Consider the following 26,143-nt stretch of genomic DNA (forward strand, 5'->3'; position numbering starts at 1 on the left):
AAGCAGTGTGTCTGCCTTGACAGTTGTACTGGTTTATCTTCAGGACAGAGCATACTTGGCAATCAGTAAAAAGCGCTGGTAGAATATATATAGCGCGTTTGAACTTTAAACTTTTTTACATGCTCTGACAATGTCGTCAGAAGACTTCGACATTGACCAGTGTGGTCAAGTTTCATCGCTGAAAGCAGTTATGACGTTAAGAAACACAGCATCTTCTTCAAACAACAAACCACCAGATAGCCCACGTACGGTTAGCATATCAGACAACATTACAAAAGAAGAGTCAACATTGAGTCGATCCCTATGCAGTCAGTTCGTCGGCATTTGTATGCGTTTAACATGGCTGAGAGAATAGTGCAGCAGATGAACCCCTACAAGATGCGAACAGTGCAACAATTATTGGCCACAGATTTCGAGAGACGCTGGAATGTCTGCACAAAACTTCTGAAGATGATAAAACACTCATCCTAATTTTCTCAGCAATTTTTTTCTGTCTGATAAGGTCCATTTATATTTATCCACAGTCACAACAGATCGTTGTGTTATGCTACAGAAATTCGTAACGCAGCAGAAAGAGACGTATGAATATTCGCCTGCAGTCGAGGTTCCAAAAGGACGATGCAGCCGCCAAGCAGCCAGACACTCCGTGACAAACTTACGAAGAATGTTTCCACAGTGCCTTGTTTCCCGATTCACCTTGTTTATAGATGTGTGATTGTCTTTTCACCCTGAGGATTACTGAATTTCAAAGTGTATGCTAAAAGACCAGTAATACCCGTTTTCACACGGGAGGTAGTGCATCTGAATGCAATGAGCCGCTTCCTGCAGCAGGTCTTCGGCGCACAGAGCCCAATTCCCGCCCACTTTGTTCAGGTGTTACTTTGTGACTGGACTGCCAAATGTCGGCATATTATTGTAAGAGTACTCACTCTCAAGCTGTTTCCCGTACAGGAAGCAGTTTCAATTGCAGCAAGTGCTCTTATGATGAAACACAAAATACGGGAAATAGAGAATTACTGGCACCCGACTAGCAGTCCTCCATTATTCGTAGGAGCTTTTGATTGCCTTCACGAGACACTTCGAGCAATTGCTGAGAAATTTTTCACTTTATATCGCACGTCAGTGACGTCGTCTGAACAATACTGAAACCATTACTTAAGTTTAGTATACACAGCAACATGAGGAAACGAGAGGGTGCCAGAGATTGAGATGAGTACAAGAAACAGTTGTTTGTTGCAAAAACTGGGGAAATATTGTTAGAATTGTAGCAATTAGCCGTATTACAAATGCTTGCATGGGCAAAAGTTAGGTAGTGCTACCCTCTGCATTTTTCCGGTTTCTTACGACATATGAACATAAGCCTACATGCATAAAAATACTCGTCCGTGTCTTGTTTACTTTATAACATCGGTTTTCTGAATTTAAGTTCTAGCTTTTATAATTAAAGCTACGTTAAATATGATAAAGTATGTTAAATATTGTGCACGAACATAGACATCAGTCTATTACCACAGCGTTTTATTTCGCAATCACATTCGCTGGTTTCGACAGTTCACAATCAGTCACCTACTTGTCGTGTGCTAATGATATACTATTGACAGCGCTTTAATATTACTAGATAATTATGCAGCCACGAATTAGAGTTTTATTTTAATTTCGAAACTTCTGGCAGCTAATTATCCAATATATTTTGTGAAGGTAATAGTCCACAGGACGTAAGTAATTAAAAACCACCAAGAGCTGATGACAAATACTTGTTTATTACGACCACGACCAGGTGTCTTAACACGTTTATATTGCAATGTAAGCTGTTCCAAGTGTCTTACGATACATGACGGTGATCTGATCTGGTCGTAATTAACAAGTGTTCATCATCAGCTATTTGCAATGAACTATGATGTTTTCTAAATAATTAATTTTTCTCCGAAAAGCAGCGACTGCTAGACTTCTAGCCTGTACTGCATGCATAAAACAACTCTGGTTACAGAGGGCTGTAAGCAGTCGACCTCCTTATACCCCATCAACGAATAAAACTGGAGGAAACCTTAAAAATGCTACCATAAACAGTATTCTCTGCCATTAGTTTTGTACTGTTTCGCTTAGTGCAGACGCAGTGAAACGACTCTGGTTCAGAATGAATTTTCACTCCGCAGCGGAGTGTGCACTGATCCGAAACTTCCTGGCAGACAAACTGTGTGTCGTCCTGGGGCATGGGGCTCTGCATATTACGGGCAAGTGCTCTGACGGCTGAACTATCCAAGGACGACTCACGATCTGCCCTCACAGCTATACATTCTAACAGTACCTTGCCTCCTACCTGGTAAACTTCACAGTACCCCTGCATACCTTGGGGGATTAGCACTCCTGAAATAAGGGATAGCCCGTGACTGAGCTATTGGCCCGAGTGCAAGTCGAGTACAGTCGTTCTTTACCACAGCACCAGGAAGGAGGATGGTGGGACCATTTCTTCACCTCCGGCGAAGATCCCCGTTACTCGTCTGGTAGACTGAGTGGACCTGGGATCGTCCTGGAGGGATGGGAATGATGAAAAATCTCCATCGATACCTGGGGGACTCTAGCGTCCTACCTACAAAACCACGTCACTATAGAAAAAATGCACTGTACGGAAATGGCTTTGCCACAGTTTAAGGGATTGTTTCCAGAACGAATTTCCACTATGCAGCACAGTGTGTGCTATACTGCCTGGGACACAATTTTAGCGTACCAGGAAGTTTCGACTGATTCAGGTTCGTGTCACAATGATGCCTTTCACTCAGCAGCAGAGTGTGTGCCTGCCAAGAAGTTTTAGGATGTGCAATGATTTGAATCTGTAAGACGACTTCTATGAAGAATTTATTTATTTTACGAGATACCACAACTATACGGAACACTGTTTCCGAGGCGCTTTAATTTACTTGCCTTCGAGCGTCGTTACGGTTTCCAAGACACTGACTTGGACAGCAGTCGTGATTCGCGCGCTGCCAAGCAACAGAAGAAAGCCTAGAGTACGTCAGAGACGCATTACGCGCAGAGCGCAGTGGACTGGAAGATGGCAGGCAGGGTGGTCCCCCGGCAAGCAGAGGCGCGCCTCAGCGACCGACTGACCGCCCGCTGACCTTGTCGCGACCCTCCAGAGGCCGCTGGAAGAGGATACGGCGGCGGGCGGTGCCGCGCCGGTATGGAACGCGGGCTGCCGCCGCGCGTCTGCCGCGGGCACTGCTGTGTCTGGCGGCCGCTACGTCTCTCACTGTGCATCAGACACTTGCCTCCGTAACCGACGTCTGTAACGTACACTTCTGCCATGCTCGGATCCCGGTGATGCTACAAATTGACAGTGACAGCATGGAGACAAATGGCACTCACAAGGGGAGGCCACGACTTTTGGAACGCGGATTTACTGTAAACTTCGTACATTCGTAGTAATCCATGAGGACAGCAAAATGTGTAAGCAGTAGCCGGCACTTCTCAAGCGTTACTGAGAAAATCGCAAGATAATTTCGGTCGTCAAATATACGAGGGCTATCCACAAAGTACATTACGTTTTGGAATTAAAAATAAAGTATTGGAAAAAAAATTTATTATATACAGATGAAAGCCACACTTAAATACAACTTTTCTACATAGTTGCCATTTAAATTAAGGCACTTATCGTAGCGATGGACGAGCTTGGAAATTCCTTCGTCGTAAAATTCGGCCGCCTGCGCCTTCAACCACGTGGTTACCTCTTCTTGAAGCTGTGGGTCGTCATCAAAACGCTGCATAGCCAACCACTTCTTCATTGCTGGGAATAAGTGGAAGTCGCTCGGTGCCAGGTCGGGACTGTACGGCGGATGAGGAAACAACTCCCACTTAAAAGATTCGAGAACTTCACGAGTGGCATTTGCCGTGTGGGCCCGGGCGTTGTCGTGAATCAGCAAGATCTTTGAGCCCAACTTTCCCCTGCGCTTGTTTTGTATTGCTCTTCTGAGGTTGTGCAGAGTTTGGCAATACCTTTGAGAGTTTATTGTAGTGCCTCTTTCCAGGAAATCCACAAAAATCACACCTTTTCTGTCCCAAAAGAGGTAACCACGTGGTTGAAGGCGCAGGCGGCCGAATTTTACGACGAAGGAATTTCCAAGCTCGTCCATCGCTACGATAAGTGCCTTAATTTAAGTGGCAACTATGTAGAAAAGTAGTATTTAAGTGTGGCTTTCATCTGTATATAATAAAAAAAATTTCCAGTACTTTATTTTTAATTCCAAAACGTAATGTACTTTGTGGATAGCCCTCGTATATCTGTGCGTGGCCATTTTAACCATAAAGCGGCTCCACCCAAGCGGTGCCGGCACGGTAGCTCAGCGGGTTCGGTCAGAGCGTCAGCTCTCCTTTTTAATAAAAAAACTGAACGGGTGTCATCGGACGTCCGCCCTGAACAAATTCAGCGAACAATTTAAAACAAAAATTTAAAAAACACCAGTGACGTCAGAGGCGGTAGCGCCGCTTAGGACGGCACGTAGTAAGCACACGACAGTCACCACTTGATAAAGGCCGTGGAGTACTCGTTCGAAAGCTCTTGGATTTTTAAACCACTTGACACGGCTCGAGAATTTTATCTGTATATGTCACTCAGAAGCGATGCATTCGTATTCAACGAATAGTATAGAACTTTTTTTAAAAAAAGTGGTTGGCGTTCAAGCCGCTAGATCGCTGGATCGAGTTCCGTTTGTCAGTTTCTTTTTATTTTCAACACAGTCGTTTTCTTTACCGTTTATATTACAATTGATATAATGGGAAAAATACGTGTAATCGGATGGACTTTTATTAAATTATCAATGTTATATGGCAGTCTACTAATTTTTATTATCACAAATAATATAATATTCATAACTATCGACTAGTGAACGACCAAACGCATAAAGTGATACTGAAAATGTTTGCTTGTCCGTGTCTTCAAAACTGTTCGTATTTAATCGAAAGAGAACGAGAAATTGCTTCTTGGAAGACGCTATTAAAATACACTCTATACTGCATAACCAATTATCAGCGCCGATTTTTAAGGAAATACTGCGTTATGCATGGTTTGCTTCCAAACTATCGTCTCAAAGAGAGGTTTTTGAAAATCTTAACGAGGTTTGTTTTTCCATGGAAAACGTCAAAAGACCTTCGTACGCGGAAACATAGCATTTATCTAATGCAGCTGGTGTCGTTTGACATTTTGTTTTCCATGTATTTACGAAAAATACCATCCTGCAACTTGTACTTGTAAAGTCGAAAGCGACGATTAATTGTACATCTTTCGAAAGCAGTCTGTGCCGGTCAAAACTTGGAGGTAACAAGTCGTTTCGGGCTCCTTCCAGGTATAAGGGATGTCTCAAATCACGGACAAGCATACATTTTCAATATCACTTTATGCGTTTGGCCGTTTACTAGTCGATAGTTATGAATATTACATTATTTGTGATAATAAAAATTAGTAGACTGCCAAATAACATTGTAAATTTAATAAAAGTTCATCCGATTACCCCTTTTTTCCCATTATATCAATTGTAATATAAATAATAAAGAAAATGACTGTGTTGAAGATAAAAAAACCGACGAACGGAACTCGATCCAGCGATCCAGCCGCTTGAACGCCAACCACTTTAAAAAACAAAGTTCTGTACTATTCGTTGAATACGACTGCATCGCTTCTCAGTGACATATACAGATAAAATTCTCGAGCCGTGTCAAGTGGTTTAAAAATCCAAGAGCTTTCGAACGAGTACTCCACGGCCTTTATCACGTGGTGTCCGCCCCGGTAGCTGAGTGGTCAGCGTGACACTGTCAATCCTAAGGGCCCGGGTTTGATTCCCGGCTGGGTCGGAGATTTTCTCCGCTCAGGGACTGGGTGTTGTGTTGTCCTAATCATCATCATTTCATCCCCATCGACGCGCAGGTCGCCGAAGTGGCGTCAAATCGAAAGACCTGCACCAGGCGAACGGTCTACCCGACGGGAGGCCCTAGCCACACGGCCTTTATCAAGTGGTGACTGTCGTGTGCTTACTACGTGCCGTCCTAAGCGGCGCTACCGCCTCTGATGTCACTGGTGTCCAGTCCAGTGCCATATAAAGCTGCTCCTATTATTAGCCATCTAGGGAGAACGTCAATAATATCGCACAATATCACTGTGCAGTATTACTGACGTTCTCTCTAGGTCACTCAGTAACATTGGTTCAAATGGCTCTGAGCACTATGCGACTTAACTTCTGAGGTCATCAGTCGCCTAGAACTTAGACCTAATTAAACCTAACTAACCTAAGGACATCACACACATCCATACCCGAGGCAGGATTCGAACCTGCGACCGTAGCGGTCGCTCGGTTCCAGACTGTAGCGACTAGAACCGCACGGCCACTCCGGCCGGCCACTCAGTAACATCGGCAATTATATGTTAAATAATACTGTGGTTCGGAGTGTTGGACGATAAAGACGCTGCTGCTGTGAAATGATCACTCACGGAAACTTTGAGAAAACTGAGGCTGAAGGGGGAACAAAAAAAAAGATTATCAAAACTTCTTGAAACAGCACTGGGACTGGTTCTCACCATGTATTGGAGTCCCCATACGTAGCCATTTGGCACTGCCCGCCACATCCCTCTGATAAATATCTGTCGACGTTCATATCCCCATAATCAAAAAATAAAATACAATGAGAGAGACAGTTACACCACGTAAGCGCTTATCTCTTACGCCATGATATCTTGCTATTGGCAATTCTTTGGAAGACTTGACTTCTACAAGTGCAGTTTCACCTGACACTACTCATTGCCGTTTAATGAAAAAAAAAAAATACGAGCTTACGGAGTATCGGAGCAGACTTTTGATTGGATTCAAGACTTTCTTGCAGATAGAACTCAACACGTCGCTCTTAACGGAACAAAATCGACAGATGTAAAGGTAATACCCGGAGTACCACAGGGAAAGGTGATTGGACCGTTGCTATCTACAATATATACAAACGATCTAGTAGAAAGCGTCGGATTCTCTTTAAGGATATTCGCAGATGATGTAGTTGTCTATACCAAAGTAGCAACGCCAGAAGATAGTAATAATTTGCGGAACGACCTGCAGAGAATTGATGAATGGCGCAGGCTCTGGCAGTCGGCCCTGAACGTAAATAAATTTAACATATTGCTCGTACATAGGAAAAGAAATCTACTACTGTACAGCCACACTATTCGTGACAAACAGCTGGAGACGGCGTTTGTCGTAAAACATCTAGGCGTAACTATCCAGAACAATCTTAAGTGGAATGACCACATAAAACAGATAGTGGGAAAAGCAGATATGGTTCAAATGGCTCTGAGCACTATGAGACTTAACATCTTAGGTCATCAGTCCCCTAGAACTTAGAACTAATTAAACCTAACTAACCTAAGGACATCACACACATCCATGCCCGAGGCAGGATTCGAACCTGCGACCGTAGTGGTCACGCGGTTCCAGACTGAAGCGCCTAGAACCGCAAGGCCACACTGGCCGGCAAAAGCAGATACCAGACTCAGATTCATCGGAAGAATTTTAAGGAAATGTAACTCATCCACGAAACATGTGGCTTATAAGGGACTTGTTCGCCCGATTCTTGAGTACTGTTCATCTATCTTGGATCCCTATCAGGTAGGACTAATACAGGAGATAGAGAAGATCCAACGAAGAGCAGCGCGTTTCGTCACGGGATCGTTTAGCTGGCGAGAGAGCGTTACGGACATGCTGAAGAAACCCCACTGGCAGACGTTACGATATGACCAAAACCAGAAAATTCGAGAAAGTAGAGCTAATGCTGAGGTTCACCGACAATCATTCTTGCCAGATGCCATTCGCGAAAGGAACAGGGAGAGGGAATCGGATAATAGCCTCCGCATAACCGTTAGGTGGCTTGGTGAGTATTATGTAAACGTAGACGTAGATGCTCTCTACCGCAGATTTCTCAGGATAGCGTAGGCGGAAAAATCTCTCATCTCCTATACGACGCTGTTAAATAATGCGCACAGTTTGTCCCATATGAAACTAGAGGCAAATCCTCCCGATGGGAAGCCCATTAACTCAACTTATACCCGCGCTGTTTATCGAGTACCTTGAGGACATTATCCTGCCCACAGCTCCAGCAAAGCCCAGTCGATTTTGTCGTTTTGTTAAAGCACATTTATTGTTTGGCCTCATGGACGTCATCAACATTATCCATGACCGCATCAAGTTCACGATGGACGTAAAGATGGACGCTGCCTTCAGCACAACGAAAAACCAGCCAAGGTTGCAAATTTCACTTTTTTTATTGATTCGATGACTAGCTTCGGGCCGTGACCCATTTTCAAATCATCCTAACATACCATTTGTTGCTATTTCCTAGAAGTCAAAATCCATATAAAAAAATGTGCAAACGAAGTTACTGGCAGTTATCTGCATGCGCTGTAATTGTTCGTTTCCACATTTTTACATGTCTTTTGTCTTTTCGGAAATAACATTTGTTGCTATGTTAGGATGATTTGAAAATGGGTCCCGGCCCGAAACTAGTCATCATGTGAACAGAAAAAGTGAAATTTGGAACTTTGACTGGTTGTTCGTTGTACTGATTAACAAAAGTTGCTGATCCGCAGCTGTTCCAGCATACTGGAAGTTCACGGACGGTGCCTTGCTATTCCTTGGTATCCTTACCGCCCAAGATCAAATGGGTATCTCAGTTACAGCGTTTACAGAAACTCCACCCACACGGACAGGTATATGCACGCTACCAGCTACCACCGCCCAGAACAGAAGCGCTCTGCCACGAAAACCTTGCTGCATTGAGCGGAAGCCGTTTCAGACGCTGCAAAACCTGCCGAAAGAACTGAGCCACTCGCGGCAACAGCAAACTACAAATTTCGCAAGCTATCTCACCAAAGACTTGTAAACACAAGACCCCGGAGGAGGAGACGAAGAAACTTGCGGCTTTGCTGCTCTGTAGCTCAGTAACAGGATAGATTACTCGGCTCCTGAGGAGGCATAAAATCGTTCAATCTTCAGGCCTACAGGAAAATTCGAAAGCACATGAGGCCAGTGAAAGACGATATAGGCCTCAGTCTTCAGAGTATACAGAATACTGTGTAAAGGCGAACAGTTTTATGTTGGACGACTGTGCCTGCTACTGAACAGGGCCGTACAGGAGATTAAAGGTGTTTCCGCCTACGGTATCCTGAGAAATCAGCAGTAACACAGCAAGTTCTGGGAAATTGATACTGAACTGCATTCGACGAAACATCTATTACGCACCTAAGGACATCACACACATCCATGCCCGAGGCAGGATTCGAACCTGCGACCGTAGCGGTCACCCGGTTCCAGACTAAAGCGCCTAGAACCGCTCGGCCATACAGGCCGGCAGTATTCCTGCTGTCACACGAAATTGCATTCTAGAACATAACTTCTGGTGTAGGTCCAGTGTGTCTAGCAACAGACATTCAGACGCGTTTTCTGAATGATATACCGCTGCATAATCTCTCATTACATACAAAATGAGTATGTTTGCACTAAAACATTAATAATTTGCATATCCAAGCACACAGTAAATTCCATGCCAGCCTGATATCTGTGGCATGCTGCCTCCATGGTGTTGGAATATTAATGGCCAGAGTTATATAGGGTGCAATCGGTATAACTACATATATCTTTTTATGTGGTACCTTAATATACACACACACATCAATGTTTTATAAATTATAGAGCGCAGTAATCAGTCTTCTTTTTTTCAGGTTTCATTTGACAAATCCAGATTTCGGCTAGTGCCTAGCCATTACCAATGCAATATTTTCTAGTCTCGATGCATGTCAGTTCCCTGTTGTTCGGGCGTCAGTCACAGTTCTTTGAGCGGTATTTAAAGGACTGTGACTGACACCCGAACAGGGAACTGAATGCGTCAAATGTTCAATGTAGGGGATATGCTCCACTGCAGTATATACAGCCCTGAGAAAACTTCAAAACCGATTATCTCCGGAAATTTATGAAAAACATTAAGAACAGCCTGTTTTTCGGCACTTTTTAACCGTGTTCCGCGCGTGTTTCACTACGGAACAGAAACCAGCCTCAGCCATTTTCATACTGCGCATTAACAGCGCCACAATCAGAGCACAACGCTGCACAGGCATATTACGAAACACAGCTTGTGCTGATGATGTTACTTGGTGATCTTCGATAATTTTTAGCACACGGCTCACGGTTTGATCAGATGGCTCTTAAGTCTTCACCCACTAAGTTCTCTCTCAGGAGCTACACATTTAATTTCAGTTTAATAATTCCGCATACGATGTACCACACTCCTTACAGGACAAAATCACACTTGCGCACTAAGCCTTGCAAGCCAACGGCCCATGCTGCATACATCTGCTCACGTTGCTTAATACATTGATTAAATTTGAGCCTCGTTGCAACTACGTGGGTTTGGCAACTGTATTCGTCAGGAAAACACAAACAGTGGAGAAGCTTAAACTACTCTGGTCCAATAGTTGGTATAGTTTGCATCACTTCGTACAATTTATTACTGGAAAACAATAAGAGTGCACTCTGACATCCAGAGTCAGGTATTTGACTCGTCTTGCAGTGCAGAACAAAACGACACAAACAGACCACCCAGCTCTCGATTGTCGAAGAAAGCAAATGATGGAGGGGGAGGCAATGTTGTCGCAGCTGCGGAACATTGTTGGTTTGGCAGCAGTGGTATCATCAGTTTCTGCTGCTGTTTAAATTTCCATAGCTATTCTTGCTGTCGCTGCTGCCACAAGTTTAGAAAGACAGGATCCGTGCCTCACATTGAATAGCTACAGGGTGAGAAAGTCCTCGTCGCCCCCCCCTTTTTTTATCGTAGGTAAAACACGACCCCTCGCACTGGGTGTTATGCAGGGACCTGTGAAAGAAACAGGCAGTTCCTGTGTTCGATGATGGCGGAGTTTACCAAGTGAATGGTTACCCCTAAGCGAAGTCCAGAGCAAAACGAAAGTCGTCGTATGCGAGTGCAAACAGTCGAGAGAGCGGTTCGAATAGAAAAACGTAAACAGAGGCAAGGGCAGTCACTCTACTATTAACGGCGCGTATCTAAGGCTTCATGGAACAGCGAGAACTGCCGGACAAGTGCGGGGTCATAGTATTTACAGGCACTCTCGCGTCAATGTCCGGCCAGACGTGGCATGCGCGGAGCTGCAGTGGCTCCCTCTGCGAGATGATGTTTGATTCTTGGGGCGCTCAACGGCGCCGTCATCAGCGCCCGCAAGCTGCGGTCATTGTTATGTAGTCAAGAGTATCCCTGACTTTTCCTCTGTATCGATACGCGGGCTGCGCGGAGAATGCGAATAACTGTCGGATATTAAAAGGTAATGCATTGTTGTTTTTAATTACTATTGTTTTCAGTATCAGTGTAAACGTGCAACTCCAAATAACAGCCCATCACGCTCAAGACTCGGTGCTTGCCGGACATTATCTATGTTACCTCTCAGAAGTACACATATAAAGAGAAGTACAAATTTCAGGACATGGTCCTGTTTTTCTTGACAGATCTTTGTCTTCCCTACAAGAAGCAGGGCACAGCTCAAAACTAACAAAGTTGGACATGATCCACTATTTTACTAAAACGTTTAATGTCACGCTGACAGCTAGTACACTGTCCAGTCAAATGTGATCACCCGTCAAAAGCCTGCATAGCCACCTTTCGCAGCGCAAGATGTGCCGGAAGGGAGTCAACGAAATTCTGGAAGGTACCGCCAGGGATGTGGAGCCATGCTGACTCCAAAACCGGGGCGTGCTGCGCTACGTTTATCGTTTAAGCATCCATGGTACTCACAGCCCGAACGAGGTGATACCACATATTACCGACTGGGTTTAAATCCGGAGACATTGGTGACCATCCTGATGCTTTTAGATCCAGGCACGTGGACTGCGTGCTGTGTAATACGTTACATTGTCTTGCTGGTGGATTCCATTCTGCCGAGGAGAAACAAACTGCATGTAGGGGTGGACATAGTCATCAACGATAGATGCATACTTGTGTTGATCCATTGTGTCTTCCGGAATGATGAGATCCCCTGAGAATGCCACGGAAACATTCCACAAACCATGAAGCTCCCTCCTGGTTGCAGGGTGTTTGCTTTCAGACGTTTCACACCCTACACGCCAACAGCCATCTGTTCGATGGAGCATAAAACGTGATTCATCTGGAACGCCGGCCGAAGTGGCCGTGCGGTTAAAGGCGCTGCAGTCTGGAACCGCAAGACCGCTACGGTCGCAGGTTCGAATCCTGCCTCGGGCATGGATGTTTGTGATGTCCTTAGGTTAGTTAGGTTTAACTAGTTCTAAGTTCTAGGGGACTAATGACCTCAGCAGTTGAGTCCCATAGTGCTCAGAGCCATTTGAACCATTTTCATCTGGAACGGCCAGTGGTCGCCACGCAGTGCACGTACAGTTGCGGTATTGGCTTGCAAGTTTCAATCTTCGTCGCCAAAGGACAGCAGTCAGCATGAACCAGAGGCTCGCTGCGGTGGCCCCTACACACCAATGTTCACTGAACGGTAGTTGAAGAGACGTTCTTGGTAGCCCCTTGGTTCACCTGGGCAGCCACTTGTAGAACAGTCGCGAGTCCATTTGCCCGTACGCATCTCAGCACCCGTCATTCACGCTGTCATCTGTGGCCTGTGGTGTGCTACATCGCCTCCGTGCCAGTTTTGCATAGCACCACTTTGTCATGCATAATGTACACTACTGGCCATTAAAATTGCTACACCAGGAGGAAATGATGATGATAAACGGGTATTCATTGGACAAATATATTATACTAGAACTGACATGTGATTACATTTTCACGCAATTTGGGTGCATAGATCCTGAGAAATCAGTACCCAGAACAACCACCTCTGGCCGTAATAACAGCCTTGATATGCCTGGGCATTGAGTCAAACAGAGCTTGGATGGCGTGTACAGGTACAGCTGCCCATGCAGCTTCAACACGATACCACAGTTCATCAAGAGTAGTGACTGGCGTTTTGTGACGAGCCAGTTGCTCGGCCACCATTGACCAGACGTTTTCAAGAGCTGAGAGATCTGGAGAATGTGCTGGCCAGGACAGCAGTCGAACATTTTCTGTATCCAGAAAGGCCCGGACAGGACCTGCAACATGCGGTCGTGCATTTTCCTGCTGAAATGTAGGGTTTTGCCGGGATCGAATGAAGGGTAGAGCCACGGGTCGTAACACATCTGAAATGTAACGTCCACTGTTCAAAGTGCCGTCAATGCGAACAAGAGGTGACCGAGACGTGTAACCAATGGCACCCCATACCATCGCGGCGTGTGATACGCCAGTATGGCGATGACGAATACACTCTTCCAATGTGCGTTCACCGCGATGTCACCAAACACGGATGCGACTATCATGATGCTATAAACTGAACCTGGATTCATCCGAAAAAATGACGTTTTGCCATTCGTGCACCCAGGTTCGTCGTTGAGCACACCATCGCAGGCGCTCCTGTCTGTGATGCAGCGTCAAGGGCAACCGCAGCCATGGTCTCCGAGCTGATAGTCCATGCTGCTGCAAACGTCGTCGAACTGTTCGTGCAAATGGTTGTTGTCCTGCAAACGTCCCCATCTGTTGACTCAGGGATCGAGACATTGCTGCACGATCCGTTACAACCATGAGGATAAGATGCCTGTCATCTCGACTGCTAGTGATATGAGGCCGTTGGGATGGAGCACGGCAGTCCGTATTACCCTCCTGAACCCACCGATTCCATATTCTGCTAACAGTCATAGGATCTCGACCAACGCGAGCAGCAATGTCGCGATACGATAAACCATAATCGCGATAGGCTACAATCCGACCATTATCAAAGTCGCAAACGTGATGGTACGCATTTCTCCTCCTTACACGAGGCATCACAGCAACGTTTCACCAGGCAACGCCGGTCAGCTGCTGTTTGTGTATGAGAAATCGGTTGGAAACTATCCTCATGACAGCACGATATAGGTGACGCCACCCGCACCAAGCTTGTGTGAATGCTCTGAAAAGCTAATCATTTGCATATCACAGCATCTTCCTCCTGTCGGTTAAATTTCGCGTCTGTTGCACGTTATCTTCGTGGTATAGCAATTTTAATGGCCAGTAGTGTACTTTAACCACGTCGTCACGCAAACAGTTTACAAACTTGGTCGTTTCGGTGATGCTTCCGCCCTTGGCCCAAAAGTCAGTGATCACGCTCTGTTGAATGTCAAACCGCTCCGTTTCTGCATTAGGACAACGACTGCACTGTTTCTCACGTCCCCCGACATGGTTTATATGCGCTCCATGGCTAGTAGTGCCACCTGCCGTCTGGGAGTGGATACGGCAGGTTGACGTCGATCGCAGGTGGTGGCCACAGTAATGTGACTGGACCGTGTATGATCCAGTAACGCGACACTCCCGTTAATTCAAATGGCTCTAAGCACTATGGGACTTAAACATCTGAGGTCATCAGTCCCCTAGAACTTAGAACTACCTAAACCTAACTAACCTAAGGACGACACACACATCCATGCCCGAGGCAGGATTCGAACCTGCGACAGTAGCAGCAGCTTCGGTTCTGGGCTGAAGCGCCTAGAACCGTTCGGCCACAGCGGCCGGCCCCGTTAATTCCATTCGCCGTGATTGACAGGAGCGTCTTCAGTACACCAGCATCTCTGATTCAATTATACATGAGTATGTATAGCGTGATGGCGTTTTCGATATACGTGTGTAGCTTTCTGTTGGGTGTGCACTGGCCAAAGACGATTAATCCGCATTAATGAAGCGAAGTTTGATGATGGCGCCAGTTTTATTGAAGGTCAATCAGGCACTGAAATTCAGAAGTTATGCGGTGATTCTCACTGAAGGATGATCTCCACCCATAAGTTTTACACACTTAGGCAAGAAACCATTTGGCTGGAAATGAGACGTAGATGTGGCTAGGGCCTCCCGTCGGCTAGACTGGTCGCCACTTCGGCGACTTGCGAGTCGATGGGGATGAAATGATTGTAAAGACAGCAACCACATCCGAGTGGAGAAAATCTGCGACCTGACCGGGAATCAAACCAACACCCTTTGCATGGAATTCTGCCGCGCTGACCACCTAGTTATGGAGGCGGACATGTGAATGGAAAAAATGGCAATGATCGGGAGAAGAAATGGTGATTTTCGTAAGTGCGACTTCCTAGACACTCTATAGATAATATTCACAAACTTTGACGCACAATCTGAGATTCATTGTCGATGCTGACTCTGCCAAAACCACTAGATTGATCGAGTTATCACTCAGTATCGTTTCTCCCTCTAATCCAGCGTACTTTGGTGAGTTCTAGGTATTTTATTCAACAAAGTAATGATAGATTCACTCTTCTATCCTTGCAAAACTGGGCTAGTGTCTCAGATTTAAACAATACGATGTTGACATGACATTTAACTCAGGGTCTGCCTCAAGGATTTCCTCTTGTGTACTACCAATAACTTAAATCTTCAAACAGCCTAAACCTTCAAAAAGTGCAGCGGTTTTGATACATCAAATTATGAACTTTCTTTTTTACAAAACACATCAGGAAATGACAAAAAAATATGTTCACCACACCTTCCCATTTCAGGGATGAGCAATGTTTGGCTTGCGACCTACTCTGCTGCGCTGCCATACAAGAACTCTGTCCGTGAATCCGCTACCACTACCATGCTACATTTACATTTCGCGAACATATCGAATTTCCTCCTTTAGCTCTCGAATGTTTCAGGGGTTTTTGACGTACACCAATGATTTACTATAGCCCCAAAGAAAAAAATCGCGAAGGATTAAGTCATATGACATTGGTGGCAACTGTTTATCACCATTATGGGAAATAAAGCGATCTGGAAATTCCTCGCGGAGCAATTAATTTGTTTCGCAGGAAGCGTGATCGGTGGCACAACTCTTGAACCTCCATTCTACTGAAATGGGGCCAAAAAAAAATCTCTCATCATTGCACGGTAACGATTTCCGGGTGCATTTCCCACTTTTGAATTATGGAAGGATTGTATGACCGCAGATACAGTAACTCTTTATTCGTGTATCCATTTAGGAGGAAATGCGTCTCATCCCTGAAGGTGATACTCCTAGCAAAACTGTCGATTTCCTGTCGCTTCTCCTCATGATCAAGCTTCTTTCAGCTTAAGCGTTAACCGAATTCTGTAAGGATGGTAATGTAGATCATACCGGAGAATTCGACGTACTGAAGTATATCCTAGGCCCAATTGTTGGAAATGGCGAAGAATCCATTCCACTCGGTTAACAGCCACACTGTCAAAACCACCGCAATGGTTTGCACAGACCGCCCAAAATGAGGGCGCCTTGAACTCTTTATGAAGTTCACTGCTGAACCCATTTCATTGAATTGTAAAATACCTGTGAGAGCTTTCGATTCATTCGGTGCTCTATTGCTCACTAAAATCGAGCGAAGATGCCTCACAGTTGCCACACAACTTTCTCCGTTCTGATAAAATGTTTTCACAATCAGCACACGTCGCGCAATAGTAAACTGCTCCATGGTTAGACATACAATGAATAAATGCGAGAAATTCCGACTGAAGCGACAATCGGAATGTTTATGGAAACCCAAATATGAGGCAACAATGAAGTTCAAAATGGCTCTGAGCACTATGGGACTTAACTTCTGAGGTCATCAGTCCCCTAGAACTTAGAACTACTTAAACCTAACTAACCTAAAGACATCACACACATCGATGCCCGAGGTAAGATTCGAACCTGCGACCGTAGCGGTCGCGCGGCTCCAAACTGTAGCGCATAGAACCGCTCGGCCACCCCGGCCGGCAACAATGAAGTCAACCGACAAATAAAAATATACTATGCGAGTCAAAACCAGCTCGCTTTTTTAAGGATCTATTACATACAGGTCAATGTGCCTATGAATCATGTATCTGTCTTGCCATATGGATCCAAGTTTATCGTTAGTTATTAAATCAAACTCTAGGATCGTTCATCAAAGGAAGTCACGTAACGACGAATATCTTCATTCTGTATTTTTAAATATAACTAACGCAATTACTATTATTGCTTAGTATTTGACCTCTAGACCTCGCATATCTCCAACAAGTAACATTTTTCTACTTCACATTCTACACAAGCACATGTACAGGCGCACGCACACACATTGTTCATTACTTAAAAGACCTCCAATCTATACAGTGAGGTGACAAAAAGTCATGGGATAGCGATTGCACATAGCCAGACTGTGGTCGTATCGCTTACACAAGCCATAAAAGTGCATTGGCGGAGCTGTCAAGAATCATGTGAAAAGGTTTCCGACGTGATTATAGCCGCATGACAGGAATTGATAGCCTTTAACGCGTAATGGTAGTTGGAGTTAGACACATCGGACATTCAGTTTCGTAAATCGTTAGGGATTTCAGTATCCTGAGATGCACAGCTTCAAGACTATTCCGAGAATACCAAATTACAGGCATTACCTCTCACCACGGACAACGCGGTGGCCTACGGCCTTCATTTAACGACCGAGAGCAGCGGCGTTAACGAAGAATTGTCAATGGCAACAGAGAAGCAACACCGCGTAAAATAACCGCAGAAATCAATGTGGAACGTACGACGAACGTGTCCGTTACGACAGTGCGGCGAAATTGGGCGTTAATGGGCTATGGCGGCAGACAACCGACGCGAGTGCCTTTGCTAACAGCACCACATCGCCTGCAGCGCCTCTCCTGGGTTCGTCACCATATCGGTTGGGCGCTAGACCACTGGAAAACTGTGTCAGATGAGTCCCGATTTCAGTTGACCAGAGCTGATGGTGGGATTCAAGTGTGGCGCGGACCCCACGAAGCCACGGCCCCAGGTTGTCAACAATGCGCTGTGTAAGCTGGCGGTGGCTCCATCATGGTGCGGGCTGTGTTTACATGGACTAGACTGGTTACGTTCGGTTACTTGGAGATCATTTGCAGCCATTCGTGGACTGCATGCTGCCGAACAACGATGGAATTTTTTACGGTTGACAGTGCACCATGTCACCGGGCCACAATTCTACTTGACTGGTTTGAAGAACATTTTGGAAATTCGAGAAAATGATTTTGCAACCTAGATCGCCCGACATGAATCCCGTGGAATATTTTTCGGACATAATCGAGAGATGATGTCCGTGCACAAAATCTTGCACTGGCAACACTTTCGCATTAGGTCAGCTGTAGAGATAGCATGGTACCTGCACGGACTTGTTGGAGTCCATGCCACGTCGAGTTGCTGCACTATGCTGGGTAAAGGAGGTCCGCCACGATGTTAGGAGGTATCCCATGACTTGTCACCTCAGTGTAATCAACCTTAAAGGGCCAAGTCTTTCTTCACTACAAAAATGTATAAACGATCGCTAACCAGCGAAATTCTAAAAGAAAGTAAGTAGGCGAGTTTGCAAGAAACCGATCAATTCCGCAAACACATGTATTAAGCACTAATTATACCGAAACGTTTAAACTACGCAACAAGGATGTGACTGATATTCTCCTCTTTTCGGTAGGCATACAAGGAGGATGTAGCCAGATCAATACGGTCGAGGAGCTACTTGAAATGCCCACGTTAAAATGAAACTGTGATCGTCATGAACAGAGATTATCGCTAGACCAACGATGCGTCGCCCGTGATATGTATGTTGCTCTCCTCATCAGTGCTGAGAAGATGCTTACATTTTCCTAGTCCAGCCGGAACTGGGCGTTGTATCGCAGAATTCCCTCTGTTGCGGAAAGGCCTCCATGGAACCGCCTCCTTTGCCAGTTTACCTGCTGTTTCGTTGCCTTTCGTGACTTGTGCCTTGATTGACAGGAGTTTCCTTATGTTTCTTATGGTATGTCATAGGAGATTTGTTAACTAACGCTTCTCCCCAAATAAAAAAAGAAAAAAGTGACACTCAGGTTAACGGGCAGCTGAATCAGAGAAAAGTGGAATGTTCTCTTCACCCTTGTTGGCTGAATACTGAAACGCATCGAGAACGCTAGTTAAGTTCTGCAGTAGTAATAGTTGTGCCGGATGAGAGCTTAAATTTCAACTTGCATGTCTACCTCGTTCTACAAATGAAGCTTGCACTAAGAATTTTTTATTTCATGTAAATCCAGTGCGTCTAAGGTCACCTCCCGCGCCAAGGGCACCAGTGAGTGATCAACTAGTCGGCCTCGACAAAGACATGAAAACAGAAGACAGTGAGACTAACAGGATGAGCGATGAGACTGGGTAAAACGGCCGATCGCGTCGGGACTTGGCAAGAGAATGAAAAAAAAGGCAATAAAGTGAAGCGGGATAAAGAATTTTAAATGAAATGAGAAATTATGTGTTGGCACCGAAGCTCAGAGATGGCATCAGAAAGTTTTGCCAGCAGATACAACACGATAACATTTCTCCGTGAAACAATGAATCTGTGCTACGTTTCGTAGACGATAATGAACAGATTTTTCGTTGCAAATCATTCAAACACCTACCTAGTGGGAGACGTTACAGCCCTTGGAAAATACGATGGTCAAGTGAGTACTTCTTCTGCTCTTAAGTCAAGATCGAAGGTATTCCAGTTAGGAATGATAATTATGAACTGTTGTTCCGCATTGGGGGTGGGTAAGCAAGGCATCACAGTCATTTGGGGCGATATTTTTCTTTTCCATCGGTAGCCATTTTGACTCTAGACAATAGGAAGATATAAATTTTCAATATTTGACTCCATTCTAACATCTTTGTCTCGTTAATAGCCTATGGAAAATGTCGACGGAGATGCGGCAGTGAACCCTGCGCTTTCGTACTGTCGACATCGTCACAACCGAGCATTATTTTTAGAATCTACTCTCCCAAGGCTGCGAGCACTCGCGCATCCAACAGCTGCCAGTCCTTCGCGTTACAAACCCTGGGCATTTTCGTCGTCGTGGCGGGCACGCCCACCCTTGCGGAAGCGCGTGTTGATCCGCATCTCACTTCCAAGTTGACACCAGTTCCACATTTATTCAGGCAGGGAAGAGGACGCCACGACTTACTGCAGGTTACTTGCCTGAATTCTGTAAACTGAAGTCACCGAGTCAATTGCTCCCCCTCCACCTACAGCAAAAGAGCTACTTCCGCTCGCGTCAACAAAAGAAGACGCGGAATAATGCACATAACGCCCACTTCTCCGGCGCAGAAGGTGCGAGAATGTTCTTGCTTCCTGAACGGAAACCAGATATTAGCGCACGTATCGACTCTCGTTCGTACGGAATCGGCAGACCTCGCTCCCACCCGTACAGGTATATTGATCCACTCAAAGCCCGCCACGAAAAAAAAGAAAAAAAAGCGACGAAGGAGAGAAACCACGCAGCCGGTATATTCATTCGGGGAGAAACTTCATGTAAAATGAATATTGTGTTTCGTCAATAAACATGCGACAATGGTGTAGTAAGCTGTATTCACTTAATATCCTACCTACGTAATAGGTATGTAAAATGTGCTATGCCGTTCGTTTACTTTTTCTCGCATTTTTTAAAATCTCTCATATAAAAGGCGCGCAGTAGTCGATTTTTCAGTGCGGATCTCTCTCGAAAGAGACATTATGACTAACATAGTAGGTATCAACTGTTGTCATAGCAACAATTTACCGAAGGATACTGAATGAGATAACGCGTTTATTTAGATAACAGTGGGGAAGAAATGGCTTTAAACGTACTCACATTCAGTCAGTGACAGCTAAGCGCGTCAACACAGGCTTTTGAAAACAAAAGGAACACAGAAGAACCAAAAAATAATGAAGCTTCGTGCTCGCATTATGAACACTTGAATTACCTCTCTACCTTCCTTATCTTTTCTCAAGACTAAACGCAAAAATTTAACAAAAACTGAAATGTACCATAATTCGTCTGTCACGGAATAAACAGCGCCAAGTAATGAATTATCGCTGTAACTACACTGTGACAGGTTTCAGGCGACTGAACATCCATAGTGTTTTCTGCAAACACAACTCACTGTTACCGAAGATGGGGCCTTCAGTTTTCTTTGCGCGCCATAATGACCTCAAATGTACTGGAATGACGTCAAAAATGCGACATAGCAGAACCTGTGATCCACTTTCTTCAATCATCACGAACTATAACGCATATGTCAGCCAGCAGGAGATCGGTCACGTCATATTTGAAAAGAAATGTAACCGTTTTTTAATAATTACCTACAGAAAACTATTGCAATTACGTACACTAACAAACTTACCTACCTTTCTCTACATGCCACCTCCCTGCCCTCTTGTTTCACATACACTCTGGGAATAAGCCCGCAGACCGAAGGCAGCTGGTTCTAAACATTGCAGTAACCGTGAGGTAGTTACGAAATATACCGCGGGCGCTGTAGCCAGAGTCGTCTGTGCTGCCACCTTGTAGTCAGCGAGCTTAGCTCGCTGAGTTTCGTGAGTTCTCTATAAGTGTATAGAACTTAGGCAGCGTAGTGTTAGCTACAGATTTATAGTATAATTACGAGGCGTTTACATGTGACGGCCTCTGGTGCAAATTTTCAGCTTAGTACTGCCTGTCACTGTAGTTAATCACACACACACACACACACACACACACACACACACACATGGACACTTACGGAAACAATGAATAATAGCGATCGCCGCTCACCGCAACTGAAAATACGTAGTGAAGGCCGTCCAATAGGACAGCACTTGAAAGAAATACGTATAAAAAGTGGAAGAATTAGGAAACAAAATTAAGATAACATCCATTAATGGAACATGCAACTAACTAACTAACTGTTTTCCGTCCATCTGATGTACTCTCTAATGATTAGTGTTGTTAATAATTCAATAATTCCTGAGGAACTTGTCTCCATCGGAATTATTGCCCCCGAATCTACCAAACTGTGTCTGTACAATGTTAAAACATTGCAACAAATGAACTTAAAACTAAATTTGAAGAAGTTGAGTTTTCGATTTTCCTTGGATTTTAATAATTAAGTTGTGAATTCCAATAAGCGATCTTTCTAAATTTATGTGAACCATTGTAACTTGAGAAAACTTAATCCTTAAACAGAAACCGATACTGTCACCTCCCGCATAGGTCATACGATGCTCGGCCGTGTGCAAGCCCTCCGCCGGACAACAGGAACTAGATGCGTCTCCCGCGAGACTTGGAAGCTGCACGCATCTTCGTGTAAATGACAGGTGGTCATAGAGCAGCTGTGGCGGCTTGTTGTTCACAAATTTTTAAATTCAGATAAATATGAGAGTTCGAAATTAATAGTATCTACTTTATAAGAATTATGTGTATCAATATATTTATACAACTTCAGTCAGTGTCTATAATACTACTACTACTACTAATAATAATAATAATAATATGCAAACTTGCCTGAAAAAAAGGAAAAATTGTTTTTTGTGGAATTTTGTTGTTTTGTTCATAATTAAGTACAGTTTATGGCAAGAACGAAATAATGTTGCTTTCGCTGCTCTCTGTTTCTCATTTTTGTCTAAGTGGGAGTTCTTGTGCTTTTTTTATTTTTTCGGACAAATGTACAAGATCCCTAATTCATGTACTGTATTAGTTCACGAATTAACTTCTGCGCAGAAAATCAAGTAGCCTTACGATGCAGGCACACAACAACTTAAGTTTACTGTACACTTTTTACTAGATGTTCGCTTGTAGTCACGCTTGTTTAATTTCGTCACTTTCTCAGACAACGCATCTGGTCTAGAATGTCCAGGTTTCTTTGATGCTAACTTTTCCTCGTAATTTTCTTTTCTGTTAGTGCTTAATGCAGGTTCAACAGAGCGCATGTTGACACTCCATAGGAAAGCCGATTCGTGCACAGCAGACAATCGACTCCAAACACAAACTGCCGTTTGCGGAAATTACTAAATTCAAGTAGTACTAGCTACCAACAAGGACACTTGAGTAGAATGCAAAGGAGGCGCTGAGAGCCACAAGGGCCAAGAGGACACTGTCTTCGACCCTCCATATTCAAATGAATATCAGAGACCCCAGTGAGACAGTTCTTCGTGAATGCTCACATCTACGTTCAATGTGGGCCTACACTACAGATAAACCTAACCACCCATAAGACCAACAAATGTCAGAAGCATGAATAAACGTTGCAGTCTCACAATCGACGATATGTGCTTTTTGGTTCTCAGCGCCTCAAAATGGATTACTCTAGTACAAAATCCAAATGTACCATATCTCACTAAAAATCCTCTAAAATAGGTTTTTCTATCAGTATAGCTACAATATAAACTGATGTCCGATCTAATTTTACTATATACTGGTTGAATTCGCATTTCTGACGAGTGTGCTACTGCCTGACGGTATTTATGCAAGCGAATATAGGTAAGTCTGCTGCAGTGTGCTACCACCTGGTGGCATTCACGTAAACTTGGGTAGTAAGGGCTAGCAGAGCACACAGTGAACCGTGCACATTGTTTAAAAAAATCCGTATGTATTTGGACCGTAAGGCAATTATATCACGCCAGTTGCGCATGTGTAGAAGCTCCTTAAAGCGTGCACAAGTGAAGGTGTGCTAGCGACCCTGATGCCAAGTTTCACCAGGATTAGAAGGAGCAATATGTACCACAGCGCGGTAGATTTAGTGCCGTGTACTTCAGATCGCAGCGTCAACATTTAGTCTGACAGCATTCAAAGAAAAATAACTAATAAATCATGGAGGTTCAAAAGTTAGAGTGTTCGCTTGCTGTTGTCCTTTTTCACAGCAGCCGCCACTGACAGAAAATATATACCTATAGGTCGACAATACATAATTAGAAACATCGAGTGTTTTTTCCTCCTCCATATTTTTATACATATATCTTTTTAAAAATGTTTATGTGTTTAGGACAATATTTTTGTTCTTTTCGTATGAGACATGAAACTGAGTGTTATTTAAGTTTTATTTAAGCAAAGAATTAACTAAGGTTATTACACAAATATTGTGCTTCATTTTTACTCAAGACTAACATAGTAAGTAGAATGAGATTTTCACTCTGCAGCGGATTGTGCATTGATATGAGACTTCCTGGCAGATCAAAACTGCGTGCTACTGCCTAGCGGGCATGTGCTCTACTGTCCAAGCTACCCAAGCACGACTTACACCCTCTTCTCACAACTTTACTTCTGCTAGTACCTTGTCTCCTGCCTCCCAAACTTCACAGAAACTCTCGTGCAAACCTTGCAGAACTAGCACTCCTGGTAGAATGTATATTGTGGATACATGGCTTAGCCACAGCCTGACGGATGTTTCCAGAATGAGATTTTTACTCTGCAGCAGAGTGTGCACTGATATGAAACTTCCTGGCAGACTCGAACTTGGGACTTTGCCTTTCGCGGGCAAGTGACCTGTAACTGTTTGTGAAATCCAGCATTTATTCATTTCTGACTGTACAGGTGGTGTACATATTCCTGCTACACGCCAGACATATTTGCTTGTTGTCTTGGGGCAGTTTCACCAGGGGACACTTTTTATGAAAATAGAGCTCTATAGTGGCAACTCTACAAACTATGCAAACAAGTTAGCAGAACTTTTTCCAGAGAGCATAGGAAACCATATTGTATTTAGATGACGTTTGAGGCCGGAGGAGTAATTCTACAGATTTTCATATATGAGAGTACAATTTAGCTATCATCCTTAGAAGATATAAATAAAAGGTGATGATGATGATGAAGTCCCATGCTTCTTTACAGAGCGTAGGGGAACGACGCGGGAGACCCATGCCGCCTTACTAGGCAAGGTCCTAGTGGAGGTGGTTTGCCATTGCCTTCCTCCGACCGTAATGGGGATGAATGATGATGATGATGAAGATGACACAACAACACCGAGTCATCTCGAAAGGTAAGCTCATTATTTATATTTCTTAAAAATAGTTTTGTATGGCATTGTTTCAGTAAGCTATTGAAGCCATAAGTGATAAACATATAAGAGCATATGTAGGTCTGGATACTGTTTTCTTTTATTGAGTACTTTTTTTTACCTTGGGACACTATTCTGGTCTCATGTTGGGACATGTCCCAAGGTACAACCAAATGTTTCATCTACAGTTTCACTAATGTTCATTTTTTTCTTTTCAGATGGGCAGGAGTAAGATGGAAAGGAAAAGAGAACAACCAGATGCAGAATGTGTGGATGCAGCTGCCAATGGGGTTATTACACAGAAACAGTCTGTAAGAGAAGCAGCTGAAGCATATGGAGAGTTGAAAAGCACCCTTGCTAGGCACATTCAAAAACACGAATTGTCTGGTGGAAATCATTTCAAATATGTAGTCACTAAGCTACACAAAAAGTCTTCACCATTGAGCAAGAGGAAGAACTTCCTTCTTATATAGCAAGGGCTGCACAATGGAACTTTGACATGACTGTGAATGATTTGAGGAAATTAGCCTTCCATTATGCTAAAGCTAACATTAAATGTCCAGTGACATGGGAGGAACAGGAACTGACCATAAGACAATGGTATAGAATCTTTTGTAAGTCTTACAAGAACAGAATTTCCCTAAGAAAACCAGTCAACTAGTCTAGGCCAAATAGCATCTTTCAACTTGCCCAATATTGAAATTTTTTAAAGAAACTCCAAGAAGTTTATTCCAGGTATTGCCCACAACTTCAAAAAGTGTGGAACCTTGATGGAAAAGGGTTTTCTACAGTACACAAACCACTGCTTGTAATTGGTGCTATAACAGCCAAACAAACTGGAGCAGCTACTTCAGGGGAACAAGGAAGTAACATTGCAATGATAGTTTGTGTCCGTGCTGCAGAAACATTTATTTCATCAGCCATTACATTTCCAACAGTTCATTACAAGGATCACATGTTAAATAATGCACCACCTGGCACTCTTGGTATTGCTGCTTCTAGTGGTTGGTCCAATGCTGAACTTTTTGTGAAATATCTGAAACTTTCATTTTCATGGTAAATTCCTTTCATGGCAGTGATATATACTGCTAATTATGGAAAACCATGAAAGTCATCTGTCACTGGAAGCAATACATCTGGCAAAGGAAAACAGCATCATCATTATGACTCCCTCTCTGTACTAGCCACAAATTACAGCCATTGGACAGAACCATCTTTGGCCTCTGAAGACACACTATAATAACACATGCAAGGATGGGATGCTCAGCAACCATGAAAAGGCAATTT

At 44.1% G+C, this 26,143-nt stretch overlaps 1 protein-coding gene across 3 annotated transcripts in view; it reads right to left on the reverse strand.

Moving 5' to 3' along the window:
• The window catches only part of LOC124797910, a 200,598-nt gene extending 179,289 nt beyond the window's left edge, over window positions 1-21,309 (reverse strand). For 2 of the 3 annotated variants that reach the window (XM_047261033.1, XM_047261034.1), the window contains exon 1: window positions 21,234-21,309. The gene's annotated coding sequence lies outside the window, so the exon portion shown is untranslated. Of the gene's footprint in view, window positions 1-21,229 lie in introns of all 3 variants that reach the window. The other variant, XM_047261035.1, reaches the window with a different exon arrangement.
• Between the last annotated feature and the right edge of the window lie 4,834 nt (window positions 21,310-26,143).

Source organism: Schistocerca piceifrons, chromosome 5 (assembly GCF_021461385.2).
Source record: "Schistocerca piceifrons isolate TAMUIC-IGC-003096 chromosome 5, iqSchPice1.1, whole genome shotgun sequence".
Classification (NCBI taxonomy): domain Eukaryota; kingdom Metazoa; phylum Arthropoda; class Insecta; order Orthoptera; family Acrididae; genus Schistocerca; species Schistocerca piceifrons.